The sequence below is a fragment of the Lycium barbarum genome, chromosome 8 (genome assembly GCF_019175385.1).
Source record: "Lycium barbarum isolate Lr01 chromosome 8, ASM1917538v2, whole genome shotgun sequence".
Lineage (NCBI taxonomy): Eukaryota > Viridiplantae > Streptophyta > Magnoliopsida > Solanales > Solanaceae > Lycium > Lycium barbarum.
The window spans coordinates 30,097,990-30,113,021 of NC_083344.1; positions in this window are offsets into that span (position 1 = coordinate 30,097,990).

Below are 15,032 nucleotides of genomic sequence, written 5' to 3' on the forward strand. Positions count from 1 at the left end.
ATAACAACTTAACAACCAACCTTTCATGCTAATATGGACTTACATCCCTCCAAATGCACCAACTAACATAATAATTCACATTTAGACTTCACTTCCATAATTACATAAAAACTACATTAAAATCACATAATTTCATATAATCATTTTCAAAAATTTTCCATACCAACTTGAACCATTTCCTTCCATTTCCATTACAAGGCTTCAACAACACAATTAACATAACAAATAAAATTGGTTCATCCTTCTACACACATACATACCCACGGCTATATATATATATATATATATATATATATATATATATATATATTCATCATGCAACTTCCATATTTTCATGAATTCTTCTCCTTTCTACATTCCACAACATAAATAAAACCTTCATATCACATAAAAAGGAATTAATTCTTACCTTTTCTTCCTAACTTCTTCTCTTGACCAAAGTGCCAATTCAATTAAACAAGCGACTTATCTTCTTGAATAAATGTACCACGTAGTAGAGGACCCTTGAATTAGTAGGAATACCACAAGAAAATAATTTTTGGAACAAAATTTTGAGGGGTCAAATTTTGGAGTTCTTGGCCGAATGGCCTTCAACTCTTGCTCTTCTTCTTTTGTTTTTCTCCTTCTCAATTTCTTTAGAATGTTCTATGTGTAATATGATGATTAAATGGTCCTTTTATTAATTCATCACATGGAAAATTCACTTGGGCTTGGGTCCTTTTTATGGACCATGGCCGGATGGCCCCTATTGGTCCTCTTCTTCTCTTTTTATTTTGTCATGGGCCTAACCCGGTTGGCCCCGAGTTCGGCCTAGCCCACTGACCCTTCGACCCTAAAACGTCCATATCTCCTTGTACCGACGTCACCTGGGAACCCACGAACTATGGTTCGAAAGCTAATTCAATTATCTACAACTTCTATTTCTTGGTATGTTTCCAAATTCCAAACTTATAATACCGTTTTTGCCCCTCAAAGTCAGGTCACCCGAAAACGTTTTCTTAAAAATATTCGTTTGGAGGGCTTCCACTTTGATTTGGCCCAAGGGTCCTTCATGAGTTGTGTTTAACTTTACATATGTGATTCATATAACTTGTCACATGTTCCAAAAAAAATCTTGACGTGTGGGCCCCACCTCAGCTTACAAATAATCCGACGTTTAAAAATACGGGATACAACACTATCAACGTGAGTTTAAATTATGTAGCAACAACATGATTGTCAATTTTTTGAGGAAGCACGTGTCACGCTCATGCTCTGAAAATGCGGGATATAACATGAGGCTACTTCTTTATTTCTAAGCCTCTGTACTTGCCTATCTAGTATGGCAATGGGTACCTCTTCGTTAGTCAACTTTTCTGTCACTTGAACATCATTTACTGGCACGATCCTAGTAGGATCTCCAACACATTTACGAAGCATCGAGACATGGAAAACTGGCTGAACTGACTCTAAATCAGGAGGTAGATCTAACTCAAAGGCCACGTTGCCTACTTTGCGCACAATCTCATAAGGCCAAATGTATCGGGGACTAAGTTTCCCCTTTTTCCCAAATCTCATTACACTTTTCATTGGTGACACCTTAAAGAATACCTAATCTTTCACTTAGAACTCTAAGTCCCTTCGACGATTATCGCATAGGACTTTTGACGACTTTGAGCTGCTAATAACCGATCTTGTATGAGCTTGACTTTCTCTATGGATTCCTGGACCAAGTCTGGCCTTATCAATTTAGTCTCCCCTACCTCGAACCACCCAATTGGGGATCTACACTTTCGCCCATATAAAGCCTCATACGGTTCCATTTGGATGCTAGAATGATAACTATTGTTATAAGCAAATTCAATGAGTGGTAAGTGATCATCCCAATTACCTCCAAAATCTATTATACATGCCCGTAACATATCCTCAAGAGTATGAATGGTATGCTCAGCTTGTCCATCAGTCTGCGGGTGGAATGTCGTGCTAAGGCTCACTTGAGTCCCTAAACCTTCTTGGACAGACTTCCAAAAACTAGCGATAAACTGAGTTTCTCTATCTGAGATAATAGATGCTGGGACACCATGGAGGCGCACTATCTCTTTAACATAAACCTTTGCATAATCTTCTGCCACATATGTCGTTCTGACTGGTCAGAAATGAGCTGACTACAGGCGTCTATCCACAATCACCCATATGGAATCATACTTACGTCGAGAACGGGGTAAGCTTGTAATGAAATCCATGTTAATCACTTCCCACTTACAAGTTGGGATTTCTATAGCTTGTAGTAATCCGCCCGGCTTTTGGTGCTCGATTTTCACTTGTTGACAGTTGGGCATTGAGATACGAATTCCGCTATATCTTTCTTCATCCCATTCCACCAATATATAGATTTAAGATCATGGTACATTTTCGTCGCTCCAGGGTGGACAGAATAACGGGAGCAATGGGCTTCTCTCAATATTTGGTGGCGTAAACCTGCCACATCAGGAACACATAATCTACCATAGCATCGAAGAACTCCGTCTCCTGAAATCTCAAACGATAAATCCTCCTTCTGAGGGAGTGTATCTCTGTAATGCATTAGCATGGAATCTTCGTATTGTCTCTCTTTCACTTCTGCTACTAGCGACGAGACCGCTGAATTCTGAATGGTAGTTCCCCTGCTACCTGAGTCCACTACTCGAACTCCTAGGATAGCTAACTACTGGAGCTCACGAGCCATTTCTCTCTTCTCTGGTTGTACATCATACAAACTTCCCATAGATCTACGGATAAGAGCATCAGCCACCACATTTGCCTTTCCGGGGTGATATAAGATATCTATATCATAATCTTTCAGCAATTCCAACCATCGTCGTTGCCGCAAATTCAACTCTTTCTGCTTGAAGATATACTGAAGGCTCTTATGATCTGTATAAATATCCACATGGACACCATATAAATAATGTCTCCACATCTTTAATGCATGAATCACTGCAGCCAATTCTAGATCATGGGTTGGGTAATTTTTCTCATGTTTCCGTAATTGCCTTGAAGCATACGCAATCACCTTACCATGCTGCATCAACACACAACCTAGCCCAATGCCTGAAGCATCACAATAAACAACATATCCTTCCAATCCCTATGGAAGTGTAAGGACTGGGGAAGAAGTCAATCTATCTTTTAACTCTTAGAAACTACGTTCACAAGCATCTGTCCATTGAAACTTTGCTGATTTCTGGGTCAGCTTTGTGAGTGGTGCAGAAATAGAAAAAAAACCTTCCACAAATCTCCTGTAATAACCTGCTAAGCCCAGAAAGCTATAAACTTCCGTAGGAGTTGTGGGCTTTGGTCAAGTCTTCACGGCCTCAATCCTTTGGCTATCTACCCGAATACCATCGGCTGAAACGATGTGCCCCAAAAATGTCACTGAGTTTAACCAAAACTCACACTTAGAAAATTTGGCGAATAGCTCTCGAGTTTGGAGAACTCTAAGGACAATACGCAAATGTTTCGTATGTTCTTCCTCGGATCTAGAATACACCAAGATATCGTCGATGAATACAATCACAAATAGATTTAGGAAGGGCCTGAACACATTGTTCATCAAATCCATAAATACTGTCGGTGCATTAGTTAGCCCAAATGACATTACCCGGAACTCAAAATGGCCATATCTTGTTCTGAAGGCTGTCTTAGGGATATCTTTCTCCCTAACTCTCACTTGATGATACCCGGACCACAAATCTATCTTTGAAAAACATTTGGCACCTTGTAATTAGTCAAATAATTCATCAATCCTCGGAAGGGGATATTTGTTCTTAATCATTACTTTATTCAATTGTCGACAGTCAATGCACATTCTCAAGGAGCCATCTTTCTTTCGGACAAACAATACGGGTGCTCCCCACGGGGATGAACTAGGCCTAATAAAGCCTTTATCAAGCAAGTCTTTCAATTGCTCTTTCAACTCTTTCAATTCTGTGGGAACCATTCTATAAGGAGGAATAGATAGAGGCTTAGTGTCTGGCAACACATCAATAGAAAAATAAATCTCCTGCTCGAGAGGAAGGTGTCACGACCCAGCTAGGGGCCGCGATGGGTACCCGGGGCTAACCATCGAGCACTGCTCGTACTATTACTTGTTAGACCCATTCGACAGTCATTTATTGATTTCATGCTCATTTTACAAAAGAAGTTGTTTTTCATTACAAAACATAATGCTTTTATACAATAACATATATCAATACATTTATGCAATGTCCATGTCGTGAGACCACATAACCCACGTTGAGTATCTACGAGCCTCTATGGAATGACATATACCAATATACACAAAAGGATCATCATAAGCACCTTCGGAACAAAGGAGTGCTTTCGGTCACCTATCAGCTTCTAAGAGTCCGGAGCAAGATCTCCTCCCTGTCTACCTGTGGGCATGAACACAGCGTCCAAAGAAAACAGACGTCAGTACGAACATTGTACTGAGTATGTAAGGCAGCAATAAAATAAACAATCTCATCGAAGCATCATGAATCATAAGAAAAGATATAACCTGCTTGAGTGTTATAAGCAACATACTTTTTACATATATCATATTTTACATCACCATAGTATATGTGTTATCACATCCCATATATCATCACATTCATCATCGCATACATCATCACATACTTCATCACGTACATCATCATATCGTACTCCGCATCATTACCCGCGTCCGGGTAATCCTCATATGCCGCCCACTAGTGGTGATCATACCCGGCCTTCTAGGCTCGGGTAAACATAGCAGCTCGCCTTAGCGGTGACATGCTCGGCCATCTAGGCGCGGTGGAATCATATGCAGCCCACATTCGCGGTGGCATGCCTGGTCAAATAGGCGCAGTGGAATCTTATCATCACAAAATCAATCATAACACATCACTATTACACATCTCATAGCATAGCATTATTTTACCATTGCTCGGCGTCTTATACATATCATCATCATATTAAACCTTGTATTGTTAATCATCTTTTAGACATATCATATATTAGCATTAAGAGCATAGATTAAGCTTTAAGGGCAACCACACTATGTCGGGGTGACGTAAGGTCGTGAACCCCCGATTGTATTATGAGCATTTATGAGTATCGTGCCTCGCCTTGAAGAAAATAGAGCATAATGCGAGTGTTAAAAAAGATAACATCATTTGCGTTATAGGAACATCATGCCACAATTTCTTGAATCTCTATACTCTAGCTCATTATCATCACCATCATATTCATATGTAATTCGATATATTGGAGGACTCATAGGCTTTGTTTTATAGAAGGATTATAGAAACTTGAAGGATTCATGCCTTTTGAAAGAAAAGATGAGCCTCACATACCTTTGTCGTTTAACTATGCTATCGTTTGCTTGATCTCCTTTGATGTCACATCTCTACCTTCAAGAGAGAATTCATACTATCGTTAGTCAATCGATGATAAGAGCACGCTACAATTTTAGGGAAAATTGGGCAGCGTTTCCTTTGTTTCTACTACTTTTCCCATGTTTCATTTCAACTACCAAACATTCATAAAAAAAACTCACAATATCGTATCAACAATCGTCATTTATCTACATCTACCACATTCCACCATTTCCCTCTAATTTCTCCCCATTTATGGGTTTTAGCTCATCATCACATTTTCTCATACATCACACCTATTTCATGGTCTACACATCATTTATAACATTTTTATACTCCCAACTCATCAACATTCATAATTCAATCCAACTATGTCACTATTCACATTTTATGACCCATTTACTACACTCTTCTATAATCCAAGTGTTTCAACGCATAAATACTTCAATCATCATGAGAAAGTCATAAAACTTACCTTAGATATTGTAGGAACGAGCCTTGAGTAGCAATACTCTTCTATACCAAAAACCCTATTTCACTTCCTTTGCAATTTCTTGGTGTACATGAACTTTGATGAGTTTCACACTCTTGATTTTAGGGATTTGGTGTTGTTGATCTTGATCTTCCTTTGATTCTCTTGTGGATGAAGAGTAGAGAGAGTTCTAGATGTTTCTTGACTTGTGGAGAGTGGAAATAAAATGAAAATGAATGAGAAAGGGTCCCTTATATTAATCACAAAATCTGATTTTTATGAACAGTAGTCGGAATGCAAAGTGGCCGTAAACCCAGTTTACGGGGCGTATTCTGGTTTACGGTCCGTACTTCATGACCGTATTTAAGCATAACAGAACCAGAAAGGTACATTGGAGTTATAGTGGTTTACGGTAGCAGTTTACGGGCCGTATTTCAATTTACGGTCCGTATTCTGAGTCGTATTTAACCATTTAGACATTTAACAGAAAGTTGAAATTTTGGAAGTTTGAAGGACAATGGCGGTTTATGGTCCGTAAACCACTTTACGGGTCGTATTCTATTTTACGACCAACTGGGCCAAAGTGCATATCTGCAACTTCCACATTTTCAAAGCCTATAAATAGTCATTCCCTTGTTAGTAAAACATTGTACCCTCATATTCTTTGTTAGTCTATTCGTTGTACATTCACGGGAAACTTTTCGAGGTGTAACAGAAGGCCTGGAAGCTCTTCCGGGAGCACATCCGGAAACTCATTTACGACAGGAACTGACTGAAGAGTTGGCGGTTCAGCTTCTACATCTTGAACCCGCACTAGATGATAAATGTATCCTTTCGTGATCATTTTCCTTGCCTTTAGATAGGAAATAAACCTACCTTTTGGTGACGCAATATTCCCTTTCCATTCTAAAACTGGTTCTCCCGGAAATTGAAAACGAATCATTTTCATTCTACAATCAACATTGGGATAGAAAGAAGCCAACCAGTCCATGCCCATAATAACATCAAAGTCTACCATCTTTAACTCATGCAAGTCAATCATAGTACGACAGTCACAAACCACAACTATACAGTTTCTATATACTCTGCTAGCTATTACCGATTCACCAACAGGTGTAGACGCCTCAAAAGGTTTGATCGACTCCGGTTCGACTCTAAATCGACCCGCAATACACGGAGTAACATATGACGATGTGGAGCCTGGATCTATCAAAGCATATACATCATGAGAAAATACTGATAATATACCTGTGACCACATCAGGAGAAGACTCAAGATCTTGGCGTCCAGCCAAAGCATAAATACAGTGCTGAGGACCGCTAGAACTGGGGACTCTCCCTCTACCTCTACCATGGCCGACTGGCGCATGTGAACCTGGCCCCATAGGGCGTACAGATGATGAAGATCCGGCTACCGACCTTGAAGGCTGGGTCCTACCTCTACCACCAACTGAGGGGCAATCACGCATAATATGGCCTGGTCGACCACATGAGTAGCAAACCTTTGAACCTGATCGGCACTGACCCCAATGTAACTTCCCACACTGGGAACATCATGGTATGAGTGGCCTCGCCTGACCCGAATCACCTCTGAACTGAGACCCCGAAAAACTCTGACTCGGCCCGAAACGAGTAGATTTATTGAATCTCTGGCCTAGAAACCGCGGAGGCGCACTAGTCATAGAATGGCCTGAGTGCCTAGAAAACTATTGTCTGTGCCCGCCTCTACACTCACTCATCCGACCCAAAGATCTATCCCTCTTGCTATGTCCCCTATCATGCTCACGCTCACTTCTTTGCTGTTGTAGGCTTTCTTCTAAATTCTGAGCATGGATCTGAATGCGTGAAATATCCATATTGTCCTGAAGGGATGCAGTCAAGCACCTATCCATCAAATGTGGACCTAGGCCATTCACAAATCGATGCACTCGGTCACCCATATCTGCTACCATGGCCGAAGCATACCTAGCCAAAGAATTGAAGTGGAGACTATACTCTAAATCACTCATGCTACCTTTCCTAAAATTCAAGAATTTATCAGCTCTAGCTCGCTGAACTTCTGAAGGCAAATAATGTCGGAGGAAAGCATCAACAAATACTTGCCATATCGCGGGAGGCTGATTGGCTCCCCGTGAAGTTATCCAAACCGTGTACCAATGTACCGCAACATCCCTCAATCTATAGGACGCTAATTCCACCAATTCGGTGTCCAAAGCATGTATCAAGCGAAGCGTACTCAACATTCCATCAATAAAATTCTAAGGGTCCTCATCCGGCTTTGATCCAAAGAATTTCAGAGGGTTCAAGCTAATGAAGTCACGGGCCGCTGAGTCTAGGCAGCAACCAATTGAGTAAGCAAATGAATGGCCACTTTTACATTTTGGCCTGAAGCATCCGGTGGAGGAGCTGGAGCTGGGGCTGAGGCTCCCTCACGCTCCTCAGAAATAGGCACTGACTAGGAGGACTGAGATTGTGCCGCATTCTGGGACTCACTTTCCTCTACAACTGTTGGCGGTGCTTTTTCAGCCCACTTTTCTGCCACTGTCTTGCCCCTTTGGGCTGCCGTAGCCTTTCTCTTTACAGGCATCTCTGAAATACATAACACATGACATGGTTAAGGAAAAGAAGTTCTCATATCATAGCTCTATCGCACGATCTTCTGAAGAAAGAAGGTCATTCATTCCTAAAATGCCCGCAGCCTCTTGTTTATAAGTATGGCGCGCAACAAACCTATAACCAAGACTCTACTAGAAACGGCTCGTAGACACACCCTAGGATAGAACTGCTCTGATACCACTTTTGTCACGACCCAACCGGAGGGCCGCGACGGGCACCCGGTGCTAGCCCTCCCGGGCACCTCGTAACATATCTTTGGATCTATATCTAGGTGAGCCACATATTAAATCATACATTTCTATTCATCAAGCATACTAATCCCATTGGACAATAATACCTTTATATCAACATTAGCAACTATGCCCATATAAATGTAAATAAGCCGATGAGGCTAACAAAATGACATAAAAAATATTGGCCGACAAGGCCAATTACATCTAACTATAGACACATGTCTACGAGCCTCTAAGGAGAGTGTGTCATATCATATAGGTGGGACAGTACCCCGCTATGCCCATAAATATGTACACAAAAGAATCAATACCAAAAGTTATAGCTCCGAATGAGATGGAACTCCGCTATGTAGTCCCTAAGAAATATAGCTATGGATCAAGCCTGTCTCCCTGGCCACCTGCCGGCATGACGAAGCGTCCACAAACAAAAGGACGTCAGTACGAACAATGTACCGAGTATGTAAAGCATGATGAATATCGATATAGAAGCATAATAAGCAACATAAGAAATAGCATAAGATGGGAGATAGAAGTATCATCATCATAGGCACTTACTTGCCTTTCATAGGGACTTTCCATTTCTAGTGTGTGGTTGTGTACATACATCCGTATCCGTATCCGTATTCATATCCGTACTCATTTACATTCGTATTTTATAATCGTATTCATATACCTATTCTTATTCGTATTTGTATCATGTCCGTATTCATACTCATATCTATATCATATACATATCCATATCATATACATATCTATATCATACACATATCCATATCCTATACATATCCATATCATATACATATCATTTACATAGCATACCCAACCACGAAGGTTCGGTGTTTCACGTACCCAACCATGGATAGGCTCGATGATCATACATACCTTGCCAACCAAGGCTCAGTGTTACACATACCTGGCCCTACCAAGGCTCAGTGTTATCCATACCTAACTGCAGTGGTGCGCGCGCATCGTCATATATATATATATACATCTATTTATTGTACCCGGCCATACAAGATCGGGGTTTCATAATAGCTATACATAGGCACACATACACATAAGCTCATAGGCATCTTTAGCATTATCACTATTATCGTCGTCATCATTATCGTCGTCATCATTATCATCATTACCATTATCGTCGTCATTACATCTATTCTTATAGGATTATTCGTCATATGAGGAATTCAGTACAATCATAATACATATCAAGAATTATAAGCTTGGTAGCCTTTTAAAGATAGAATCATTTGGAGAGCACCATAGGCTCGTGTAAGAATAGATATTTGGCCAAAGAACCATGCCTTATGAAAGAAGGGTTAGCCTTACATACCTTTCCGTTCAACTATTCTATCACTTGCACGTTCTCCTTCAATGCCCACATTTCTACCTTCATTAGAGTTATACTATCATTAGAAAACCGATAGCTAGCATACATGACTAAAGCTAGAGAAAATTGGACAGCATCTCCTTTATTTATACGACAAACGTCAATAATACATTCACAATATCATATCAATAGTCTTTATTCATCCATATTATCTATTTTTCTCAATTCACTTCCAATCATCCATATCCATGGTCATAACACACAATTACATTCATTCATATACAATGTCCATCCCATGTTCTTAACGTCACTTATAACATAAGCATATCACAACACATCAAGAATCATGACTCAATTCAAGCTATTACTCACAATGATACTATTCCCGCATTCATGACCCATTTTTCTCTATCCTTCTACAATCGAAGTGTTTCAACTTTCAAATACCTTAAACAACATGGAAATACCATAAATATTACCTTAGATGGTGTAGGGATGAATCTTGGGTGAAAACACCTCACTTGAGCAAAACCCTAGTTTCACCTTCACTTGGATTCCTTGCCTTGGATGAACTTTAATGGGTTTAATACACTTGATTCACTTAGTTTGATGTTGTTGATCACTAATATCTCTTGAATTCTTATCGTAGAAGTGTATAAAGATGTTTTAGAGAGAAGGGGTGTGAAAGGGAAATGAAATAAAGTGAAACTTGGATCCCTAATTAAATACACCAAATTTGTCCCGACCAGTTCTACGGACCAACATACGGTCCGTATAAATTATAATGACCGTATGTCTGGCTGTAGATTTGGTCCAGAGAGGGGTGCTATTCTGGGATGATTATACGGTCGAACATAAGGTCCGTATGTTTTATACGGCCAGTATGTTTGGCCGTATAATCCCCAGTTTCCCGATGTTCGTTTTCGTTGACTCGTTTGATCTCCAATCCTTATGGAACCTTCTTAGCACTTTTATAATACTTCATTAACCATACAATAGGCTCTATATTAGCCCTTTAAAACATCGCCACATAAACATTAGCTCAATCATAGCGGAATCTTTCGGAACGCGAATTACGTTTCGCTCTCTTCAACAAACTAAACTTCACATATTCATAGAACTTCAAAATCTTATTAGATGAACCTCAAGCTATCTAATCCTTCGCTTAACCTCGTAGGGATTTCATAATCACCTGAAGCTCACATTAACCTATCCACAAATCTGTTATATCCCGCATTTTATGCAATCGGATAATTCAAGACAATCGCGGGAAGACAGTAACCAAGGCCATATTTTTACTTTGCTTGGCATATAAGTTGTTATGAAAATTTTGAAGTGGAAATAATGAGAAAGGTTAAGGGCATAAAGGGAAGTTGCAATATGACTCGTGGGAATATGGAAGAATACGAAGGGTAAATTTGGAAGTTGGAAAAATGTTTCATGAATTACAAGCACTAGCCCAAAAATAAGTGGGCTTGAATTTTTTTTAAAGAAATGGACAAGGCCATTCCGGCCATGACATGGGCTAGGCCCATGAGGGGGGTTTAATTTTCATAATAAAAAGATGAATAAGTCATCTATATCCTATAATTCTCTAGAAATTTCAAGAAGACAAGAACAAGAGAGAGAGGAAAAAAACCTAAGGGCCATTCGGCCAAGAGCAAGGAGCAACAAACAAATTGTCAAAAATTCTTCAAAAATCATTCCCTACTAATTAAAGGGTGCTTAACAAGGTGGAGTTGTTGTTGGAGCAAGAAAGATTCAAAATCATACAAGTTGCCAAGAGTTAGGCAAGTGAGAAGTTGAAGAAGAAAGGTAAATTCTAATCTTGTTTTATGTATTATACATGGTTTATATGTGTTGTAGTATGCTAAAATGGATGAAATTCATGGAGGAGAGGAAATTAGTATGTGGCCGTGCATGTTCATATATGAATAAGAATCATATTTCAATTATTTTGTTTAGTGTTTGGTTGTTATGGTTGTGAATGATATGTGGAAGATGGAAGTTGAATAAATTTGGAGAGAATGTAGTTGTGCATGCATGAAGTGTGGCCGTGAGTGTTGTGTGTGTGTGGCCGTGAGGTTGTGGTATAGTATGGAATTGAATGAGTTAATTTTATGTAGTGTTTTGGTTGTTGTTATATTGTGAATCCTATGTTGCTAATGGATGTCTAGGAACCTTAGTTGAGTTGTGAAAGTTGGAGACTTATTTTAGAAATCATGCATATTGAATGTGATGTTCTTACGCGTATGAAAGACAATGATATTGGTATGGGGTCGTTGGAATATATATATATATATATTAGAAGATTGCATTGTTTTATTGGAGTTGGAAGGTTTTGAAGAAAGTAGTAAATTGATATCATGTATCTTGAATTGAATGTATGGATCGCTAGTGTGATTGTTGAATTCATGTTGATAGTTTGGCCGGGTTTGAATTCCCGGATTGTGTTTGATGAGAATTTGACTAAATTGAATGTCGAGGATGGTATATTTACAGAGGAAATGCTGCCGAAATTTCGGTAGCCAAGTATTACCTTAAGATTTCAACTCTAAGTACACTAATGAGAGTTTTGGTAAAAACGACCAATTTGCAGATTTTGACGAAATTGTGACGTGAATTTGGAATAGCAAAAGGAGCGGAAGGAGGTATGTAAGGCTTCACCCTTCTTTCTATGGCATGTCTTAGTTGTAATAAGTTGGGTACGAGCCTCGGGGACAACCTAGTTCCCCGGAATCCGCACCTAAAGTTTTCCACTTTTTGTTCAATAGAATTGAACTAGAAAGTGTGCCAATTGTTGGAAAAACCTCCTACACCCTTAGAACTTGTATAAATGGGACCCGATTACCCTAAGACCCTCACAAGTGACGCTATGACACGTAACATACGTAAATCGCATACGCTACCTCATCCGGCCCGAGGTGGGCCCGTTACTCTCGGATTTTTCTATAGTCGTGGTTGACTTACTTGAAGTAAATCCAAAGGGGACTTTTGATCCCAATCTCGTTACCGAATGATAAGTATTATGACTACTCTAACGAGAATGTTTCTATGAGGATAATGATAATTACAATGTTAGACAAGAGAATGTACCTTTGATAAGTACGACCGGAACGACTCTATGACTAAGATGACTAAGCTAAGTATCTTATGTAAACATGAAAGTGATACACTAATTTTTGAATCGTATTTATATTTCCTAGCTATATCTTTATTTTCTCTGACTCCAAAGCCTATGACGGTCATCTATGATGCCCACGATTTCATTCTACGGTTACTGTAATACTATTCTCCGTTGATAGTCTCGCCTTAAAATACTTGTTCCTTCAAGGTGAGACAAAGCTATAACTAGCATTCCATAACGTAATCGGAGGTCACCGACCTTACGTCACTCCGATGGATATATGATTTTCCTTGGCTCTTGTGTGCCTATATGATATATGTATATAAAACAGGTATATGTGTATGGATATGTATATATAAATAAGATAAGTAATTGTATATGAGACGTGTATATGTATAAAAGATAAGCAAATGTATATGTATATGTGTATGGGGAAAGGGGAAGGGTCACTGTTATATCACCACCTGATTCAGCTGGATTCCATCCTGGACGCGGGATGCCCGGACGCGGGATATGGGAGAGCCGTACGCGGCGTCTTTATATATATATATATAATGTATGCTCCCTATATATATGATGTAATGTGTTGGGACATCGTTGGGGAGGGGGCTTGGGAGAGCCGATGTATTCGGCGTCTGTAAATGTGAATAAAAGATACCGTTCACTGAAATGTACTATTTTATGTACACGAGAATAAGTAATATATAAATGTTAATTCCTATGCTTATGAAAAGAAACGTTTCAAAGACGAAAGGACAAGCCTACATGACAGCCGGCCTGAAAAGGGGCCTTCCTATGCACAGGTTACTTTCTCGCCTCGTTATATGCCCTGTGACTCCATGATATTATTAATCGTACTCTATGTTACTGCTTGTATTATTTTCCATGCCTTACATACTCGGTACACCATTCGTACTGACGTCCCTTCTTGTGGACGCTGCGTTCCATGCCGCGCAGGTCAGCAGACAGGTGGACTTGACCCTTAGGAGCTCTGCCAGCAGTACTCTACAGCGCTCCAGTCGTTCCGGAGCCTTATTTCAGTGGTACTATTCTGTATATATATAACCTCGGGCACGATAGTACTCGGCCCTTTCTATGTATAAGTGTACTACGTCTAGAGGCTCGTAGGCAGATACGTACAGTCAGTCAAGTATAGTTAGATGCATGGTGTTTTGGCATGTTAATGTTGTTGTATAAAGTGCTAACGAAGTTTATTAGCCTATGTTCAGAATGACGCTGCTAATGTTAATGTTCAAAAAAATATATGGCTCTATTTACACGGCTTGTTAAGAGGTAAAGGTAATATGATAGATAAGGAGTGCTCGGTACAAGTATCGGATACTCGTCACGGCCCCTAGTCGGGTCGTGACAAAATCAACACATACGGAATTTTCGAGGTGTAACAATTTCAAATCTAGATACTTGAATACAACTAGAAGTTTAGAGCAGAAGAGGAAATACATGGGGGTATGCAGCTAAGGTTTTGAACACCCCTAACCGTAGTTGTTCACTGTTTGGATGAATAGAAATGAAGTAAATTATAAATATAGCCCCTACAAGTTCCAAAAAAACGTCAAATATAATTCAGCCATAGAAGCACAATGCTCACAAAATGGATCCCAAGTTGCGTAAAGTTTAATTTCCAAATGCAAATCGATAGAGCATCTGCAAGTATAGAAACCTCTCTAGATAAGGAAATATTATTAAGAAAGAAAAAATATAATATATAGGCCATTCATATTTGTCACCTCTATGGAATGCACAAACAACATTTGTCCTAATATTTTATTTGGTCAAGCATTTCCAACTCAAGATAGTGTAATTAATTCCCAAAAATTGCTAAAAATGACAACAGGGCTTAACAGAAAAAAATTAAGGGCAAGTAAATTCGAGAATGA